This window comes from Nicotiana sylvestris, chromosome 6 (genome assembly GCF_000393655.2).
Source record: "Nicotiana sylvestris chromosome 6, ASM39365v2, whole genome shotgun sequence".
Lineage (NCBI taxonomy): Eukaryota > Viridiplantae > Streptophyta > Magnoliopsida > Solanales > Solanaceae > Nicotiana > Nicotiana sylvestris.
Genome location: NC_091062.1, coordinates 175,242,444 through 175,247,596, shown reverse-complemented (window position 1 = coordinate 175,247,596; position 5,153 = coordinate 175,242,444).

Genomic DNA, 5,153 nt, shown 5'->3' with positions numbered 1-5,153 from the left:
CAGACAACTACCGACTTGTTCCCACAACGACAGAGGGTGTCCCCGTCTTTGTTCTTTTCTTCCCTTTTTTTTCTTGGGATATAATTTCACAAAGCCTACCCTTAAGTTTCAGCTTATGATACATGTTTTCCTATAGTTCCGAATATTGCACAATTTCCCTTTCAGCAAAAAGTATTTTTTTTTTTTTTTTTGTGTAACACAGAAGTACAAGTTTTGGTTCACATGTTAATTACGGGGGAATTATAATATATATATATATATATATTATATGTATTTATTTAGGCAATACAACAAATGATGAAATATGTGTTGCAGGAGAAGCCCAAGGAAGCCAAGAATAAGAAGTAAATCTCGATAATATTGAAGAATACTTACACACATTCAAAGAAAGTTTAGAAGAATCTTCTACAACGAAAAAAGACAAGGAAAAAACAATCATGAAATGACTCAGAGGACTCGGCAACAATAAAACAAAGACCCCGGTTTAATAATGTGACTAGAGAGTCCCTCATCAATAATTGAAGGAATCAACTTTATAAAAGTTGTTTGTCTAATTTTTGGCCATTATAAAGTTGTAGGCTGGAGTTTTCCTTTTTTTATCGGCCATAATTTTAAAAGAAAAAAGGTTTGTCGGCCATTTTACTATTAGAGTTTGTTTTCTTGGAGGATCCATTATAAAAGGATCATTTATCAAACCAAAAGGCATAACATTTCATTCAAATTGGCCTATTAGAACATTAAAGCAGTCTTATACTTATATATTTGTATCTGCCAATTTCAGAACAAATTTTGAAAATATAATAGCATCATGTAGTCTATTTAACAAAAAAAGTTTTATTAGGATCGTATATGTAATCCATTTTAGGACTTTATTTAGATGCTTATAATTAATAACTAATATTGGAACACCACGTTCCGGCGCGGCATGTTTATTAGCATAAAGGTTCTAACGGGCCAAATTGAATGGAATGTTATGCCTTTTGGTTTGAAAAATGCCCCTTCTCAATTTCAAAAAATTATGAATGATATTTTCATATGCTACATTGATTTTATAATAGTGCATATTGATGATACTCTTGTATTTTCTAAAAACTTAGAAATACATTTTAGACATCTAGATCTTTTTAAAAAATTGTTATACAAAACGGTTTAGTAATTTCTAAACCTAAGATGTCTCTCTTCCAAACTAAAATAAGATTTTTAGGTCATAATATTGAGAAAGGGAAAATAATTCCTATCCAAAGAAGTATTGAATTTGCTTTTAAATTTTCCGATGTTATAACTGATAAAACCCAGCTTCGGGGATTTTTAGGAAGCTTAAACTATATTTCTCCTTTTATAAAGAATTTGACCAAGGATACTTCTATTCTATATGATAGATTAAGGAAGAATCCAAAAGCATGGACGGATGATCATAGTTAGTCCGTTAGAGTTAATAAACAGAAGGTTAATAACCTTCCTTTTATCACACTTGCTGATCCAACTTGGGCAAAAGTTGTGGAAACTGATACCTCATATATTGGGGATGGAGGAATATTAATACAATATTCCCTCATATAAACAAGAATATCTTGTTCAATTCTATTAGGAAAAATAGAATAATTCCCAAAAGAATTTTGCTAGTAGCAAAGGAAATCCTTACTATAGTAAAATGTGTGTTGAAGTTCCAATCTCATTTATATAATCAGAAGTTTCTAATGAAAATTGATTGCCAAGAAGCAAAGTTTATCTTTAATAAAGATCGTAAGTATGATGTTTCTAAACAGATATTTGCAAGATGGCAAGCTTTATTAGCTCCATTTGATTTTGAAATAATATACAAAAAGAGATCTGATAATAGTCTCCCTGATTTTAATTTCTTACTAGAGATTTCCTCAGCTCATAATTTTTTGAATTATACATGACGTGAGGCTGAATTTTAGAATCTCTTGAGAGAGGGGACGAGGAAGGAAATTAGAATATTCCTATGGCAGAGGAAATATCCTAGCCCAGATAGGAAATCGGCAGCTAATAGCTGCTAATATTGCAGGAACATCTGGTTCTAAAACAGACAATCCGATGTATAAGGAATTTTTGGATTTTATGAAATTAAAACAAAATAGGGATAATAACCCACCACCATACTCTTTAGCTTTGGCAGATGATTGCCACGATAACCTTGAGGTTTATAACTAGAAGGAAACAAGGGAATTACTAATCCTCTTAGAATAATTCGGCCTAAAGTTAAAGGATAATCCCTAGCAAATCATAACCAGGTATTTTGATACAACATCATATGTGTAAAGCCCCGGAAAATTTTGCCAAGTAATTTAAGATTTCGTGGTGCCAAGGTAGGCTAATTATTTTATTTTGTGTGCAAATGAGGATTCATGATATAATGGATATCAATTGGATATGTTAATAAGCGTAGAAGTCATATTATAAGTGAATTGGGGTCTAAGGAGAGGCCTAAGTCTAAGCCAAGTTGGAAAATTTCATAATAAACTAAAGTTGTAAATGAGTACGCACAATACCTCACTTTGGACAATCATATATTCAGTTATATAAGGAGTTGTGTGATGCACAACCTATCAAATTAAAGTCCTTTGAGTCTAGTTTCCAACGCATCAAACCGTTCATCATTTGAGGTGTATACAGAAAGTTACGACCATTTTACTGGGTATGTGTCATTAGCGCGGCCTTAGCGCGGCCGCGCATATTGCGAAGTATTCTGCCTCGTTCGCGCGGCCTTAGCGCGGGAGCGCTAGTGGCATACCTCTAAATACACCTAAGGACAGGAAATTAGAGGATTTAAGTCATTTTTCAAGACTAGGGCATCCTCTCCATCCCCAATCCGACCAAGGCATCCAATTGCACACCTAAGGTGAGTTTTTAAGTGTGTTTTCATGGTGATTTCACTTCTCAATCACTAGTTACAACATGATTTTGATTGGATTTCATAGGATTTCTTCAAAATCTCAAGAACACCCCAAAGTTGTCTTTCAAGATTTGGTCTACAAGAGGTAAACTTTTACCCTTAGACTTACATATATGGAGTTATTATGGAATTATGAGTATGAATCAAGTATTACAACTTATGGTATGGTGATTGGAAGCCATAAATTCCCAATTTAAATACATGACCATGGTAGGGATTTAAAGGTGATTACTTGATGGAATTTTGTTGGTTGGGTGTGAATGGTTGATCACACATGTGGTGTTAGGAGTATAAATTGTTAAAGAATAATGGTGGGATGAATTGTTGGTTAATGGTGATAGTTGGATGAACAAATACTATAGTTATGAGGTGTAAATATCTATACCTACAAGGTGTTTGATAATATGCCTAAATGGCTTAAGTTATGGAATTTATTACTAATATTGGCCCTATTGAATGTTGTATTGTAGATTGAAGTTACTTAAGTGTATTGGATCATTGTAGTATCATTAAGGGGCAAATTTCAGGTATGTATGACTAAAACTCCCTTTTATTAGAAATTGAGCTCCGTTGGCGTTTACGAAAGTATGGTAAGATTTGAATGGTTAATGTATTGATTGTTATTGCACATTAATAGATTTGCAATTAACTACACATATACATGAAGGATGTGTCTCAATGTGAGTAACGTACCATTCTTGATAATTAGAGAAGTATGAAGAATACAATTATGTGTTGAAATGCTTAGGCTATAAGCCAAGATAGAAACTGAGAATTATTCATGCTAACTATGTGCCCACTTACCTAAATTGCAACTTGAATTACTTTTGTATATGCTTATTATCACAACCTGCAAGATGAATACTGAAAATGGAAAACGATGTAATAATGGTGGCCCTGAGTACCAAGGAATTGATATGATATATATGAAATAAAGATTCAGATGTGATGACTAATGAGAAAGGAACAACGCCTAGATAAGGCGGCATAGCCGATCGGGTTGTGATCGGACATCATGCCGCACACATGGTGGTAATGTGCTGATATTGAATTCTAGATAAGGGAAATGAAATGGTGATTGAGATATGTGCCTCCAATGAGGCAACCTAGCCGGTCGGGTCGTGATCGGACTCCGCTCAAGATAGCGGTGGTATTGACAACAATGATGAAGATATGAAAGGAATGCCCCAAACTAAGTTTTGGAAATTATATGAAGGATTGAATGAATTGCATATTTGATTTACTCATGTGATTTACTTGTACTTGCTTGATAGTTCTTTCTAGTAAAATGGTGTTTAGTTATACATATTAGTGCTATTCGATGGCACTAACGTCCCTTTTGCCGGGGGCGCTACATTTTTTTTTATGATGTAGGTGGCTCCATTGCAGATAGTGCCGATCGCGCATAGCGGAGTACCTTCTTCTCAAAGTCTTGGTGAGCCCCTTTCTCCTTCAAGGAGTTATATTGTACATCTTCTTATTTTGGACTTTCACTTTTGAGGTATAGCCGGGGCCTTGTTACCGGCATTGTTATCACGTCTTTTGTATCCTTAGAAGCTCCGTAGACGTTTGTGTGGGTTATGTATGAGTATTGGATAGGTCAATGGACCATGTTGTAACCTTGTACAATTGCTTTCTTCTACACTATAACTTGTATGGAACCTTGGAAGTTTAACCACGTTTTAAATGTTGTGATATAAAATGAACTAAGATGTTGAATGTACTATCTTTCCTAGTTTAAATAAAGGTAAGCATGGCTTTCTTATTCCTATCGAGTTGGGTAGATAGCGGTTGATAAGGCTTGCTCAGTTGGGTTCACTCGATTGAGCGCCGATCGTGCCTCCCAAAGTTGGGGCGTGACAAACTTGGTATCAGAGCCTAAGGTTTTAAAGTGTCCTAGGATGTCTCAGAGCCGTGTCTAGTAGATTCCTTCTTATCGGTGTGTTGTCGACCACATCTATAAGTTGGAGGCTACTTGGGCATTTAGGAATAACACCCTTCTTTAATATTCTTGATCATACGGTGAAACTGTTTTCTTCCTAATCAGTGCGTTGTTCTACCTTTCAGTAAATGGCACCTAAGAAGAAAGCGAGAATTAGTCAAGAAGCCAATGTCACCCTAGGAGTGGTTGATGATTCACTGCTTGATATTGCGGGTGAGGGTAGTCGCCCTGCTATTACTCTGTCGGATCCTTCTATTCCAGAGCAGACTATCCCAGTTCCTACACCTACGGAGG